The sequence below is a fragment of the Salmo trutta genome, chromosome 20, assembly GCF_901001165.1.
Source record: "Salmo trutta chromosome 20, fSalTru1.1, whole genome shotgun sequence".
In the NCBI taxonomy this organism is placed as follows: Eukaryota; Metazoa; Chordata; class Actinopteri; order Salmoniformes; family Salmonidae; genus Salmo; species Salmo trutta.
Genome location: NC_042976.1, coordinates 48,410,539 through 48,427,980, shown reverse-complemented (window position 1 = coordinate 48,427,980; position 17,442 = coordinate 48,410,539). Strand labels below are relative to the sequence as shown.

Below are 17,442 nucleotides of genomic sequence, written 5' to 3'. Positions count from 1 at the left end.
CCCTAGCAACCGGAGCCAGGCGTCTCAAGTGCCTCTACATCCACCGTATCCAACAATCAGCCCATACTGTCTCTCTGATTCCTACTTTCCCTCCCTCCTTCCTTCCCTCTTTCCCTTCCTCCATCTCTCCCTGTCTCTCTCTCTGTCACCTGAAATCCCTGCTGATCTTTCTGGAGTCTCTCCTTTATTTCATCATGATGATTTCTTTTCTGCAGTGCGCCGGCGGCTGGAGGGCTTAGCCCCCCACCGGTGCATAGCCACGACTCATCAGTACCGGGCGGGGGAAAAAGCAATCTGCCCAAACTCAAATTGCGTATCCCTCCTCTGAGGATCCCTGGTCCCCTTTCCCTATTCCATCCCGGCCCTCTATTACCGAGTGCTATTTTTAAAAAGGTAGGGCCCGTGAGGAAGAGAAAGAAGAAGCAGGGAGAGAAGTATCATCTCCCAGTATCACATCCTTAATTTTTCCCCCAACTTGGGTTGTTGGAGTGTGTTCCCTTGTGGTGTTTGGAAATAACTTTTGGACTGGATTATCCTGGTTTATAGTCTAGCTTTCATCTGGTTTAGTGCCTGTTTGACCTAGTTTGTCCTGGGTTGACCTGGTTAGTCTGTTTTATTGTGTTTATTACATCAAGTTTTGTCCTTGTTTTGGTCTGTTCGCTGTTTTGTTTTGTCTACTCTCTTACATACATGTAACTGCCAAAACATTGAAAACACAAGTAAATGAAGGATATAAAGTATCTGCTTCCACACAGGTGTGGTTCCTGGGTTAATTAAGCAATTAACATCCTATCATCCTTAGGGTCATGTATAAAAATGCTGGACAGTTCAATATTGTGGCCATTCATTTAGCTACCATGCTAAGCTCTCATAGGATGACAATGCCCCATTCCACAGGGCATGAGTGGTCACGGAATGGTTTGATGAGCATGAAAACGATGTAAGCCATATACCATTGCTTTCTCAGTCACCAGACCTCAACCCAATTGAACACTTATGGGAGATTCTGGAGCAACGCTTGAGACAACGTTTTCCACCACCATCAACAAAACACCAAATTATGGAATTTCTTGTGGAAGAATGGTGTCGCATCCCTCCAAAAGAGTTCCTGACACTTGTAGAATCTGTTTGGTCTGGTTAGTGCTTTGGTTTGTGGCCATTTTCTGACTGTTTCGGTGCCTATTTGGCCTGATATTTTCTGGTTTTGTCTGGATAGCACTTTCTCGAGGTTAAGTTTTCTCTGCTTCAGCAATCATTCTTACCATGCACATGCATTTGCCACGAAGTCCTTACACACCAGTAGAAAGGATAGAAAGGTAGAGAAAAACAAGAAAGGAGAAAGTTTCCTTGCAGTGAGAGTTTGAACATTTCTCCCCATTCCTCAATTTTAGTTTGAACCTGTGTCTGTGCCCTCAGGTCTTGGCAGAACATACATACCCACACACCCACCCAGCCCTCCTGAATGCTTAAGATGCTCTCTCTTTTCCTGTCTCTGTGAAGACAGAACCCAGTCAGGCGAGAAATGTGTATATTCTGTATTCATGGGACTACTCTATACCTTAGATCTCTCCAGAAGGTAAGGTGAGCCTCAATTATCTTTGTCTGCAAAGCAGTAACAACACAACGATACAAACTGCAACTCTAACCAGAGCAAATATGCAAAAACGTTGTATTCACACTCTATCCCTCGAAAGCAATTTAGACATTTAACTTTATTTCAAAATATATCATACAAATTATACAAAGGTCTGTGTTGTGTTCAAATAAGGGTTCAACAGACTTGAGGTTGACAGTTCAATTATGTTGTTAATTTTCCTATCCAGGTTGAATTGATATGATTGACGGCTACTGATTGGATTAGCATACACAGATGTCTTCTACTTTCAATGTTCTATAAAACTTTCAATCTTTTTATACTGAAACTGCATTTCAAACTGCATCCTTCACACAAATATTCTCACACACACACACACACACACACACACACACACACACACACACACACACACACACACACACACACACACACACACACACACACACACACACACACACACACACACCTCTCTCCCCACCCACCCTACATTGTCAGTACAATTATGAAGTGACTTAGAACAACAGGCAGTGCTTTACCCTCTTTCCCTCATTCTCTTTTTCCTCCCAAGTCCCCACATCCCAGACTACAGTAGATCTGTGTCTTGGTAGCAACATTACACAACATCTCCCCTGTTCCTGTCTACTATCCCAAGTGTCAGAAGACACAAGCAGACAATGACTGTAACAATTAGCCATGTTTGTGCTCTTCACATCTCCCGGTATTGATCGGAAACAGAGGCAGACCAGCCCCCCCACTTGGAACCATTAGTAGGGAGGAAAGTGGAAGATACTACGCAGCACTGGGTTATAGTAATAACACCCCTGCCACACACAATGGCACGCATGTATGCACACACACTCATATACAAGCACACACGTATACACGTGCGCACACACACACACATACACATACACACACACACACACACACACACACACACACACACACACACACACACACACACACACAGAGAGAGAGACATACAATCAATCTTTACAAAGGGGATGACAAAGAGAGAGAGAGAGAGAGATAAATGACATGCCAGAAAAGACATGTATAGTACAGTTAGATTTTGTTCTCAATAATAGAGCTCCCCACACTGACCACGAGCCCTCTCTCAAACGAGGGAGAGAGAGAAAAGGCGAGCGAGAGACCGATGAAGAGAGGCAGAGCGGGAGATTTAGTGCACTACAGCACCACCTATCACAGGGATGATGAATGAAGCCCACACACCTCTGAAAAAAACACAGCGGTTCAAGAGCGACCTTGGTTACAAACACAGAGAGAGGGGAAAGGCATACACACACTCAAACACACACAAAAGGGTGCATCCACAGATGATGAGGACTGTTGCTGGTGTGTGGTCACTAGGACAATGGAGTAAACCATATGGTTCCCTGTTATAACTGGTTGATCTCCATTACAGTTTCGACTCAGTAGAGCGTGATGATCGTCGTGTCAAAAGACACCATGCTACTTTTAATACTTGAACTGGCAATTAGCCAGTGTGCATAAGCAATGTGCAAGACCTCAATTCAAACAAACCTTCATTGCAGTATGTTTTTCTATTCAATTGATATAGCAGAATATGTTCGGCTACTGCAGAAATAGCAAGTAGACTCCTGAAATGTAAATGTTACAAGTTTTCAGGAAAAAGGGATGTTAATATTATAACAGCAAGAACTGTGCTGGGTGAGCCGTTCTTTTCTGTGGCTATTCCTTAGTATGGTGCACCACATCAACTCCAGTGTGGCACTGCTGCACTCAAGAAGATCAAAGAATTCAACTTTGAAATGATTTGAATTTAAAAGTTCAACCACTGACACTGTCAAGACATGCTTGATGGAATCTTGCCGTTTGGTGTAGGCTACTTCCAGGTCGAGGTCATTGATAGGGACTACGCAATCATGAACTACATAGAGTAGTAGTACTATACACCATCTGAACCATAATCTGTCTGTACTGAGAGACCATCCATTATTAGAAGACTTGTACTGAATTAAACGATTAAAACAATCAATCAAAATGACATTATCAACAGCCGGATGCCCCTAAGCATTGAATCTACGAATCTGATACACAGGTCCCACGTACCAAGGAATAGAGGCAGCAGCCAAACAATCCATAAACATAATGGACATTGATATTGAAAAAGGTGAAAGATGATACCACTGAAGCATAGATTACATTTTTCCATTTATTTTCTTTTTTCTTTGTTGTTTATAGCACTTTTTACAAAGCCATTTGTCACCAGCAGCCTAACAAAAAGTCCCTGCCTGAATCCCCAAAAGCAAGCCAAGGGCGACAGAAGAAATGACAGGGATGACAAAATGACAAAGAATATGAGACATGGCGATAATGACTGCGATGTAAATAATGACACTATTAAGGGATTTGATGAGAAGCAACGGCAAAACACAAAACTTGCAAATATCCTGCAGGGGAGGGTGAGGAAAGTAGAATTTCTATGAAAAAGAACCATCAACCATCTCAAGCTTCAATTTTCATAAAAGGACACATGCATATATTACCTATACTTTGTATACTGTATATTACAGCGACATGTTCAATTGGTTTGTATGCCACTGGTAAAGTATCTAAAAAGGTTGCAAATCATTTCAAAGGTAGAAAACAACAATAAAATAGAGGTTTAAAAACGAAAAGATTAAGGGCAAGTGCAAATGTCTAAATTGGTGATGACATGTTTAAGCTTCGTTGTTTTATTTAATCTGAAACAGTGACAAATATCATACAGCTCTAAACTATGTGTGGCCTTTGAAGAGTTCACCATTATATTTATATATAAGGTTATTGAAAATGTGGGTGAGCTATAGGCTTGCCTACACACTATAGTGCAACGGATTGGATGACTGATCAGTCTATCCTAAACCATTAAATGACAAAGAAATCATTTGAGGGACCCCAGGATCCTAATGTTGACAGTGCTAGATGATTTAATGGGTAATTCTCATGCTTTAGCACGACCCAATCATGAGCTGACACCTATCACTCCACAGTGAGGCGTGCTCTGGAATACTGATGAAATGATTAAATATTGTTAGAACAAATACTTTTTCATGGCTTAGTAGACAGTGACACCTTTTACAACAACATTCTACTGTATTTTCACTACATTTTTCAACTGAGGAAATGCAGGGACATTATCACTTTCCCGTACCCATAATTTAACCCTGTTCCTGGACTAAAAAGCACTATCAATGGACATTTTCCATAGACCCAATGAAAATCATGATAGGTCCAAATCTAACTTCAAACATGGTCTGGAACACATACGGTATGTCAGGCTCAAGAATGACTTCGGAATTGGACGTCTATCCATGTCCTGAGGACTTCTGGAAATGCCTATATAACCGGCCACTAAGGGAAACAGTAAATCAAATCGAATGTAGTTATTAACATCAAGTAGGCTTGGGTCTTGCTAGGGTGCTGTGGATGGGGGTGGTGGATGAGCGTAATCCCATGACTCTGGATCCCATGACTCTGGATCCCATGATTCTGGATCCCATGATTCTGGATCCCATGATTCTGGACCCCATGATTCTGGATCCCATGATTCTGGATCCCATGATTCTGGATCAGAAGGTTGCGTGTTTGATCCCAGTGGTGGACACTCGTTATTATTATTATTTTTTTAACCCTATCCCAAACCTTAACCCTTACCTTAAAAATGTGGAATAAGTGCCTAGTTGTTATGTTTTAACCAAATCGAAAACCTTAACCTTCTAAATTTGACGTTTGGAGCAACTTCGAAATTTGACAAGAAACAGAACGATATTTGAGCAGGAGGACTCAACACAGGGTGTCAAAAACACTTCAAATTTGACATTAGGACCAACTTCGAAATTTTACATTTGGAGGAATGAGTATAAATGTCTAATTCTGCAGTTAAATTCATACATAATAGTTACAGACTACCAATGTGGAACAACATATATCAGAAAAACAACTTGGTTTACTGTAGTTAAAGAATTGTTCTTTTCTATATTTGCAATAGGCTAGTTGTCCAATTGCTCACCCAGCGAGGCTTTACATTTTCCAAATATCACAAAGTCAAATATCCTCAAACAATGTTTAATCATCTATTTCAGTCTTCGATCTCTCCTTAGTAATTACTAGTGCTGAATGCTTTTTGAGGTCGGTTCAGTTTCAGTTCGATTATTAAAAAAATTATCACGTTTTTTGACTTCGGTTTCGATAATTTTATTAAACATTAAATGCACTATGCATTATGTGGGTTGAATGCTATAACACAGAATAAAACAATTAATACAAGTCCCATGATGGTAGTGACTGCCCATCACTGCTTATTTATTCACATTACTTTAATAAAATATTACATTTGTTTTCTTTAATTATTATTATTATTATTTCATTCCCAGTCCTCATTTCAACAGAGCTGCTGCCTATGCTGTCTGACAAAATCCCTATTTTAGTAGCTCTTCAAAGTAAATAAGGCATACTTTTACTACTTCTGAATACCAATTTCACTGAAAAAACTGGACAAGGTGGGCTGTCACATTTATGAAAACATTATTTGTGATTTACTCAAACGTTTTGTTTCCCCTCTCAACGCGATTTCATTGCTTGCAATCAATGCAGCATGAATAAAAGCAGGTCTACTAGTTTGAATCATGTAGGGGAATGTGAACCAATAAAGCAAATCCATGATGAGTAATGAGGAACAATTCAAACCTCGTGAAAAAAGACTACCTAGGATCTTGTTCAAGGTAAGCATTGTGATTGATTTTATCCAACGTTTCTCTGTGTGGTTGTAGTCAGAATTTGATTTTATTCAACGTTTGTCTGTGTGGTTGTAGTCAGAATTGTAAGCAGTAACGTTATTAGTGATTGCTCCATATGCAAATTTTGTGCTCTTGAGTCTGAAACATTTTGGCATGGCATTCTAAGGTAAAAGACAATGTTGCTAGCTAGCTTCTATGAACAGTGAAACAGGACTAGGTCAAGATTAACATTTTGCAAGGAGGTAATGTTAGTTGGCGAAACACCATGATATTTACCTATTGGTCAAGAACTTCGAATTCACCAAGCCAAGAACTAATTAAGGTTTGCTGAGGAGTGCACACCGCTTGAGCTAGCTAACATGCTAGCTAACTAATTTTGCAGCAGCATTTAGTGTGCCATTTAAAAAAAATATTTTGTGAGGTAAAAGTAATTAAAAAAAAAAACATTTTGCCCATGGCTACAGTTTGCCCATTGCTGCCTTCATGTTGTAAAATGTTGTCCAAAGGTGACATACAGACTTATTGAAATGGGATGTGGAGTTCATTTTAGCACTTGAACAGTGTTACTTTACATTATGGGGGTCCATTTATCAATACATTAAAAATGATTTGACAAAAATAAAAATCATTCAACGTATGTGCATATGACTGGATGCATGCATAAATCAATAGATCATTGAATCAAACATTTCATAATGAAAAAAATTATAATTTCATGAACAAAATTTATATTTAAGGTCCATGATGCTTGCCTACTACATTTGTGCTGCTTTGTCTACCCATTCGAAGGCTATACAGTGTTGATGATTACTGTTATTAGACGTTGTTTTAATACCAATAAAAAAAATTGCTCCGAATTGTCAGTCTTTAGGTTTTATGGCATTTCTATTCTCTTTTTTTCAGTGTTGTGTGAATATGGAAATGTAAGGGGTGTTCAGAATTGGTGTCAAGTATGTCCCAACTTTTGCATCATTACAAGTTAAAGCACCCACATTACGGCCGTACTGTCCGTTACCCATGTACATACATTGACTGTCCATGCGCATTTAAGACCTGGAATGCCTTAATTGTGCATCAAAGTAAAGTCCACTCAACAAAGGTTACTCCAAATCTGACTGAGAAGTGTTCCTTCACTGGATGTGGCGGATGGAAAACCAGTTTGAAATACAAACTGGCAAACTACCGCACTTGCCTGAAAAGACTGAGATGTCCAGAGGTGACGATAAACTCCTTGAAGCACAAATCTGCAGGGAAGTCAAGTGCAGCATATGGCGTTAAAAAGACAAAGAGAGCAGAAGTGAACTTTTGCCCATCATATCCCTCAGGAGAAACAGAAGAGAGCCTCGAGGACAAGCGGAAAGCTCTACTTTCCAATGTGAAGAAAAGGAACAACAGAGACAGTGAAGTTCGAAATGGAGAAGAAGTTTGCATACAGGAGACATGAAGTTGTCCGCGACGCACACCTTGGTAGAGGACTTCATTGCAGATGGCCTGCGCTCTTTGAAGTCATTCAGGTAAGTAACCATGCTTGTCTTATTGTTGATCTATTGGGTATGTTATCTGAAGGTAGAAGATTATTGTCCCTCAGCTTGCCACATAAGTGAGCCTTATTCAGAGTTAACACAATTTGTTCTGACTGCCTAGTTATTTCTCTCCCTATAGAGAACCCTATAGTTTGGTGCTTGTCTGATTATCTCCAGTCTATTTTCCTTTCTGCAGTTTTTTATCTAATTTGTTTAATTACTATGTTCAGGTCAATGCTGAGTTTAAGAGAATCACCACAACCCCACCCCACACCAGTCCAAATTTCTTTCTCAACTTGAAATACACTCAGATAACCTGCTGAAGTTGTTCCAAAGAAGAGGAGGACAGCTGGGCAGAAGACTCATATGAATCATGGCACCTATGGCTGATGTAATAATTCCTTGTGCTTCAAAAGACACATTCATATGTAGTTCTACACCAAAAGTTTATTCAAAAATCCTGCTCTTTTCTTAGAATAGCAACATAGATGTTGGACGAGAGTGCATCATAAAGGGAGTGTGTGTCTATGGGTGAAGACCCAGAAAAACTTGTTCAGGAATATGTGGTTTGTTAATAGATTGAAGTGTTTCCTTCTTCCTTCCTTCTTCTCCTCTCCTGTTCCGTGCCACCATCATATTCTATCACTAGCTATTCTATTACTGTGTCATCTCCTCTGTCTTCCATCTTATTTCATTAGCTGCGGTTAGATGCACAAGTTTTTTCTTCTGAATTTTATTATTCAGATTTGTCTTTTTTTATTTGCATGAATGCTGAATACAGTGATCAAATTGGCTATGTCTCAAATGTAATCTGAATGGAAATCTTGGTTAGAACCACTTTTAATTTTAGCCTTGTAATAGGCGGAGTTCAAATATTACCAGCAGTTCTGGATTTAGTTGACACTTAAAAGGACTCCAGTCTTGATTTATTTCTGTCTGTTTCAAGATTTGTGCTTCTTGAGCTATACTTTTTGCAATCTAGAGTCCCTAACTGTAAACACTTTATTGATGAATGATTAATCTTGTATGATTGACAAGTTTTGCCTTTCTGTCTTGTTCAGGGCATGGATGAAGAGTCCACCAAGGCAGCCATTGAGGACACAACTGTGGGGATCTACATTATCAAAGACCATGCTTTGAGTGAGGAACCAGAGGACACTGGGATTGTCCTTGAAGGCGTCAAGGTGCTGTAGGATCTGGGCAATGTAGCATTTGCTGTTGCAATGCTGTTCGGCCTCATGCATGCCATGAACCTCAGTTACCCTACTGAGCTCCGCTATACCTTTGAAGTCTTTCTGAAGGTTTTTATGGAACTGAATGGGGACAAACTTTCTAACAAAGCTGTTGCATTTAAAAACAGGCTGTTTCAGTGAGCTGTTTTGTTGTGTTTAAGACTATATGTTTGACTTATGTTGAACTTGTTAGATTGTTCACAAAAACTCAAAACAGAATGAGCATGTCCAAAGATGGAGCTATTGTGATTTTGTTAGATATTTTGCATGGTGTTTTGAGTAGATGCCCTTAATTTCTTTGCTGCTTATGGAAAAAGTTCAGTTTCTCTTTGTAGTGACTTTTAGTCAATAAAATTAACATGCACAAATATGTACGCAAACCTACTCATTCTTTGTCTATGTTACTCCTTATGAAAAATAACTACCTAATTTTGTAACAAAATGCATTAGAGAGAGTGCCCAATCATTGTGAGCACAACACTTCTTATTGTTTTTATACAGATATATAGCCTACAGCACTGTGATTTAGACCTGTGCCATTCATTGAACACTGAATGTCAGTGAATGGACATTTATCGTTACAAAAAGCTGAACCGTTACAAAAAATACAGTATAATTTTTGAAACATGCCTTTTGCCTTCTTTGTCACTGATGCACATGGTCTCTTGCTCCTTGGTTACACATCTTTAGCATATACTTTTTATTTCCCTATTCATTTGTGTAAATTCAAACACTAAAGTAGGAAATGGCAGCATTTAATCTTGTGCTTACATTAATAATTATGTAGAACCTTCTACATAATTATGAGCAATATCATCAATAAAATAATGTTCATTATTAAGTAGTGATCAGGTTTAGGGAACATGATCAAATCCATTTGAAGCTACACATTTACTTCAAATAAAATGAGCTTTACCAAATCATGTTACATTTATTCTATTCCATTACAATATATTTACTTGAACAAATTATATTTGCTTGTCAATAAGAAAAGTAAACTGAAAAATAAAATAATGTGTTTGTCTAACATCATTCATGTGGAACCGATGTACACCTATGAATTAAGTAAATTCAAAGCACCATTTCTTTCAGTTAGATCATGTATTTTCAGGTAGAGATACCTCTCCAAGCAACTTCTCTCTATCCCTCTCGATCGTACATTCTTCTCTCCCTCCCTGTGTCTGCCCCACACAGACCGGACAAGTAGTAATGCAATGGATTATAGTCATTGTAGTTAATTACCATGTTTTCTGTACTAAACTATGTAGAACATTTGCCTCCCTAATACATTGTACATTTCGGGCTTGATTCAATTTATCTCCAGAGAAACAGCATTGAGCTCAAAGAAAAAAACAGAACGAAATGGAATTCAAATAATTGATCATTAACGTTGGTCAATTAGATGTTTAAATCTACCACAAATGTCAGTTAATCACTCAGCACTCGTAATCACCCAGCATGAGTCATTACCCAATATACAATATTCTTTCAAATACTGTCCGTAAATACACAGGAAATGATGCTACTGCTACAAAACCAGATATTTTGCCTGAAACTATACAGAACATTTGGAAAGTAGTCAAACCCCTTAACTTTTTCCACATTTTGTTATGTTACAGCATTATTCAAAAATGTCTTTAATAGTTTTTTCCCCTCATTAATCTACACAAAGCAAAAACAAGTTTAGACATTTTTGCAAATGTATTAAAAATAAAAAATCATATTTACATAAGTATTAAGACCCTTTACTCAGTACTTTGTTGAATCACCTTTGACAGTGATTACAGCCTCGAGTCTTCTTGGGTATGATGGCTCCCGAGTGGCGCAGGGGTCTAAGACACTGCATCTCAGTGCAAGAGGCGTCCCTGGTTTGAATCCAGGCTGTGTCACATCTGGCTGTGATTGGGAGTCCCATAGGGTGGCACACAATTGGCCCAGTGTTATCTGGGTTTGGCCGGGGTAGGCCATCATTGTAAATAAGAATTTGTTCTTAACTGACTTGCCTAGTTCAATTTAAAAAAAATTATGCTACAAGCTTGGCACACCTGTATTTGGGGAGTTTGTCCCATTCTTCACTGCAGATCCTCTCAAGCTCTGTCAGGTTGGATGGGGAGCGTCGCTGCACAGCTATTTTGAGATCTCTCCAGAGATGTTAGATCGGGTTCAAGTCCAGGCTCTGGCTGGGCTACTCAATGACATTCAGGTACTTTTACCGAAGCCACTCCTGCATTGTCTTGGCTGTGAGCTTAGGGTCATTGTCCTGTTGGAAGGTGAACAGAGTGGCAGAGAGTGGTTCTACTGTACTCAGGTCTGCTTCGCCCAAGTCTTAGGTCCTGAGCACTTTGGAGCAGGTTTTCATCAAGGATCTCTCTGTACTTTACTCCTTACATCTTTCCCTCGATCCTAACTAGTCTCCCAGTCCCTGCGGCTGAAAAACATCCCCACAGCATGATGCTGCCACCACCATGCTTCACCGTAGGGATGGTGCCAGGTTTCCTCCAAATGTGACGCTTGGCATTCAGGCCAAAGAGTTCAATCTTGGTTTCACCAGACCAGAGAATCTTGTTTGTCATGGTCAGAGTCCTTTAGGTGCCTTTGGTAAACTCAAAGTGGGCTGTCATGCATCTTTTACTGAGGAGTGGCTTCTGTCTGGCCACTCTACCAGAAAGGCCAGATTGGTGGAGTGCTGCAGATATGGTTGTCCTTCTGGAAGATTCTCCCATTTTCACAGAAACTCTAGAACTCTGTCAGAGTGACCATGGGATTGTTGGTCACCTCCCTGACCAAGGCCATTCTCCCCCGATTGCTCAGTTTGGTCGGCCGGCCAGCTCTAGGAAGAGTCTTGGTGGTTCCTAACTTCTTCCATTTAAGAATGATGGAGGCCACTGTGTTCTTGGGGAACTTCAATGCTGCAGACATTTTTGGTACCGTTCCCCAGATCTGTGCTTCGACACAATCCTGTCTCGGAGGTCTATGGACAATTCCTTCAACCTAATGGCTTGGTTTCTGCTCTGACATGTACTGTCAACTGTGGGACCTTATATAGACAGGTGTGTGCCTTTCCAAATCATGTCCAATCAATTTAATTTACCATAGGTGGACTCCAATCAAGTTGTAGAAACATCTCAAAGATTATCAATGGAAACAGAATGTACCTGAGCTCAATTTCGAGTCTCATAGCAGAGTCTGAATACTTATGTAAATAAGGTAAACTTTTTTTTCTTTGTCATTATGGGGTATTGTGTGTAGATTAATGAGAAAAAAACATTATTTAATCAATTTTAGAATAAGGCTGTAATGTAACATAATGTGGAAAAAGTCAAGGGGTCTGAAAACTTTCTGAATGCACTGTATATTCTCTCAACTCCCTTTCTTTCCTTTCCCCTCTAAAATAACCCAAAATGGCCATGAGTCCATGACAGGTAGCTAGTAACAGTACAGTGGGAACAAGTTTGATAAACAAGGTCCCAAACTGGGTCATTCATTTTGAATGGATTAAGGGGGTTTAGAATTATTGGAGGAATTAAAGCTTGAAACTTCCTTTTTCACAGCTTTGAGAGGATTAGACCCTGTTCTCTCTCTGGCTCGCTGTTTGGCTGCTACTGCTGTGGTGGCAGAGAGTGGTTCTACTGTACTCAGGTCTGCTTCCCAAATGCACCCTTTTCCCTTTATAATGCACTACTTTTGAACAAGGCACATAGAACTCTGTTAAAAAGTAGTGCACTATATAGGGAAAGGGGTGCCATTTGGGAAGAATCCCACGTCTGGGAAGGCTGCTCTGTGTACCACTGTGTACAACTGCTCTTCTCTCTTGCCCACTGGGCACAAGGTCAACTGCAGAAGAGCATTCTGCTCTCCACTCTATATGCACGCAGACGGACAGAGAGCAAAATATGTCCGGCACAAACATATACATACTGGTTCACGTGGACGTACGCACACAGCCAAGCACGCTCATCCTTGACAATGACATAACGCGTCTACACACACATGACCATACACATTCAAAGTAGATGCATGTTTACGTATAAACAAAAGCATGTATGCACACACATGCAAAAACATGCACACACATGCATATACGATATACCCATAAGCATAGTATTTTGAACACAAACATGCAAGCACGCACCCACACACCCACCCACAGAAGTGCACACGCACACACACACATAATCCATATAGTTCTCATCACATCTTGCATCAGCATGTTCATTGCAAATTCAATTAATTCCCCTCTACAACCTGCAACATACTTGCTCTCTAAGCCCCATGTTGTGCTTGATACACAGCAGTAAGACAGGGAAGAACAAATAGCCTCTATCTCTCCCTCTCTCTCTCTCACACACACACATCCACACTCTCTCTCTCACTCTCTCTCCATCCATCTCCACCTCTCTCTTTCTACCTCTCTCTGTCTCTGGTGTCTGTGTCTCTCTCTCTGTCTCTCTCACCCCTTCCATCACCCCTCCCCCCCCTCTCTCTCTCTCTCTCTCCATCCATTTCCCTCCAGAGCACTCAGAGCAGCACGCATCAAGTGCACTCTCAGTGGAGAATAAACTCCTAGTAGGAGCTATGAGGAGCAGCTTTACATACGGTATGTTCCAGAATAGGTCTGCACCAGGGACAAGAGCTGTAGAGGCTAGAGGGGCTAGAGGGACACTTATTTCTGTCTAAGGAAAGAGGGGAGGAGGTTGAGACAAGGTAAGGTAAAAGAGAGGGTTGGCAGGGAGAGGACATTTGTGTGAGTGTGTGTGTGCGTACGTGGAGAGAGAGACAAAGCTACAGGGTTGAAAACATAGGATGTATGACAATAAACATTAGTTATAATGTGAGAGAGTTTCAGATGAGAGCAATGAGGATGATATATAAGTCTGAGTCTGGTGTTGGGTTGAAACAGGTGTACCAAAGCACACAAACGACTGAAATGTCCTTTCATGAGGATGAATATTTAAATATATGAAGTCAGATAAGACAGCATAGGACACTAATTATTCAGCCTAAGCATATCTCCTGTGATACTACAAAATACCCTGTCATTCACCAGAAATGCTATTCAAAACAACTTAGTCAAAACACCTTACACCTATACACACAGTATGGAATCAAACCCACAGCTCTGGTGTTGCCAGCACCACTCCAACCCACTGAGCCATGGGAATAGATTCTTGGCTGTATTTTCCTGTTGACTGTGCTATGTGCTGCAGAGTGTGAAACAGAAGTGTTTTAGTTCCCCATCAGCCCATCTGCTCACTGATACGGAAGATATGGAGATAAGACGCTGTTATGGCCAGGCGCCAATACAGTACTAGAGATTAACACCGGTAACAGGGATCCCGGGACTGTCCCCGGACGACTCTTCACATTTCCCGAAAAAATAAAATGACAAGATCCGGGAAATTACAACATTTTCTCCCAATGTCGCACTAATGCAATTCCACAAAATACAGAACATGCGCAGCGGCAGATTGTCAAAAAATGTAATAGCACATTATCCAAACAGTTATTGCATCGAAGCCTTTAGCCTAGCGTATTTGCTTCACAAAAAGTCGCCTTAAATTCAAAGCACACCCATATTTGACACTGCCAGACTGCACATGAGACCAGAATGCAATTTAGAGTTATCATCAGAACAGAACATTCGTTCAGGGTCTGACGAATTGAATGCATGTATCAAATTCTTGTTTATATTGAAATTCCCAAAGTCATATCCAAACGTTATACTAATTTAAAGCAATAGTCATGTGGTCACCAAGATTATAATTTCAGCACCGTTTTGATTGTGACAGCGTCATAGCGCGGCTTTGGAACAAGAGTGGGGAGTCGTCTAGATAGAAATGTCCGATTTTTGTTCTCACTGAATCTCTTGTTGGATATTTGGTAACAATTAGGCTGGGGAAATGTTAGCAAAATTGAGGTGAGTGCTAAAGATAATCTTGATTCTAGTTTGCTCATATACAATATTAGTTGATCAGAACATTTTGCTAGCATGTTATACAAGTGGATTTTGCACTTCACTCACGTAGTAGCCTGTCCTACTCCTGACCAAAAGCCGGTGACTTGTCTGATAATCAATCAATGTGATTTTGTTTTACAAAATCTCTGTCTGTATATTTGTTTAATTGATTGCTGGCTGGACAAGTGGAAATGGTAGCTCATTATTTATTTTACTAATCTATCACTGATCAAAAACATTTAAATTGCAATAATGTTGTCAGGGCTGGCTCAAGGAAGCAGGAGAGGAAGAGTCAAGCGCAGGAGACAGTAAATTCTTGAACACACTTTGAATCCGTATGCACAAAAATAAAGAAAGTCCAAACACGGCAGGGCAGGGCGCCAAACAGATACCACGCTCCAAAACCCTTATTAGACGTCCAAAATAGGGACGCAGTCCATAAATACCTCTGCGATGATAAAACACAAAACAACCACAGGCAGAGGGGGAAAAAAACACACGTTCCTCAAGATTCCACAAACCTGACAAGGAACAATCACGCACAAACACAGACATACCTCGCTAGACTAAATAACCCCCCTACTAATAACTAAACCAAAACAGGTGCGTGCCTAACCTAGACCTAACCAACAGAAAGTGAAACAGAGGATCGATGGCAGCTAGTAGGCCGGCGACGAAGACCGCCGAGCGCCGCCCGGTCGAGGAGGGGCGCCACCATCCGTCAGTGTCGTGACAAATGTAGCCTAAATCGAGTGTATCATTCATCTATTGACTCACGTCAATAGAGGCTATTTTCCTATAACGCCAATCCCACTGAAACCCTGTCTAGTATGAGAATTCCTAACCTTATTCTGTAATCCATAGGTAGCATTACTACAGCGCTTTAACATTTTCCCTGCTTCTCTGCGCTGTCTTGTATTGCTGCCCATATGAGAGCTTCGGTAGAGAATGTGCGATCAACAAACGGTATAAGAGTAGATATAGATCTTTTTTTTAAACAGAGTTGATCTCAGTTAAGATACCTTGATATTTAAACAATTTTCTCTCTTCATCTCCCTGTTATTCATGAGCTGATCTGATATCTGCATAATCGTCAACTCAATGTTCGGAGACATTCTGTTACTCGTTTGAAGTTATCTAGCAAGTTTAGCAACTTCAGTCATTTGACTTTTGTTTGACTGCCGTTACAAAGTTTGTATGATTCGACAATGCTATAGCCAACTTGGGGTGCTCTCTGAGACCTGAGCATGCGCTGTGTCGAGATAGCCTAAGCCTACTGCTGTAATGCACTGAATTCATTGAGGCACATGATAACGCTTTGAAATTATGAACGGCCTATTTCCAATTCACAACGTCATTGGCGATCAAAGTAACTATATCATTACTAACAGCTTCACTTTCTGTGAAATATTTACACTCACATCTACAGTTGAAGTCAGAAGTTTACATACGCCTCAGCCAAATACATTTAAACTCAGTTTCACAATTCCTGACATTTAATCCTAGTAAAAATTCCCTATTTTAGGTCAGTTAGGATCACCACTTTATTTTAAGAATGTGACATGTCAGAATAATAGTAGAGATAATGATTTATTTTTTCATCACATTCCCAGTGGGTCAGAAGTTTACATACAATCAATTAGTATTTGGTAGCATTGCCTTTAAATTGTTTAACTTGGGTTAAACGTTTTGGATAGCCTTCCACAAGCTTCCCACAATAAGTTGGGTGAATTCTGGCCCATTCTACTGACAGAGCTGGTGTAACTGAATCGGGTTTGTAGGCCTCCGTGCTCGCACACATTTTTTCAGTTCTTCGCACAAATTTTCTATAGGATTGAGGTCAGGGCTTTGCGATGGCCACTCCAATACCTTGACTTTGATGTCCCTTAAGCAATTTTGCCACAACTTTGGAAGTATGCTTGTGGTCATTGTCCATTTGGAAGACCCATTTGCGACCACGCTTTAACTTCCTGACTGACAACTTGAGATGTTGCTTCAATATATCCACATCATTTTCCTCCCTCATGATGCCATCTATTTTGTGAAGTGCACCAGTCCTTCCTGCAGCAAAGCACCCCCACAACATGATGCTGCCTGCCACCCCCGTGCTTCACGGTTAGGATGGTGTTCTTCGGCTTGCAAGCCTACCCCTTTTTCTTCCAAACATAAGGGTGGTCATTATGGCCAAACGGTTCTATTTTTGTTTCCTCAGACAAGAAGACATTTCTCCAAAAAGTACGATCTTTGTCCCCATGTGCAGTTGCAAACCGTAGTCTGGCTTTTTTATGGTGGTTTTAGAGCAGTGGCTTCTTCCTTGTTGAGCTGCCTTTCAGGTTATGTCGATATAGGACTCGTTTTACTGTGGATATAG

General features: G+C 40.4%; 1 protein-coding gene across 1 annotated transcript in view; it reads right to left on the bottom strand.

The window, feature by feature from the left end:
• tmeff2a (transmembrane protein with EGF-like and two follistatin-like domains 2a) overlaps positions 1-17,442 on the bottom strand; it is a 178,904-nt gene that overhangs the window by 30,226 nt on the left and 131,236 nt on the right. The gene's annotated exons all lie outside the window — the stretch shown is intronic.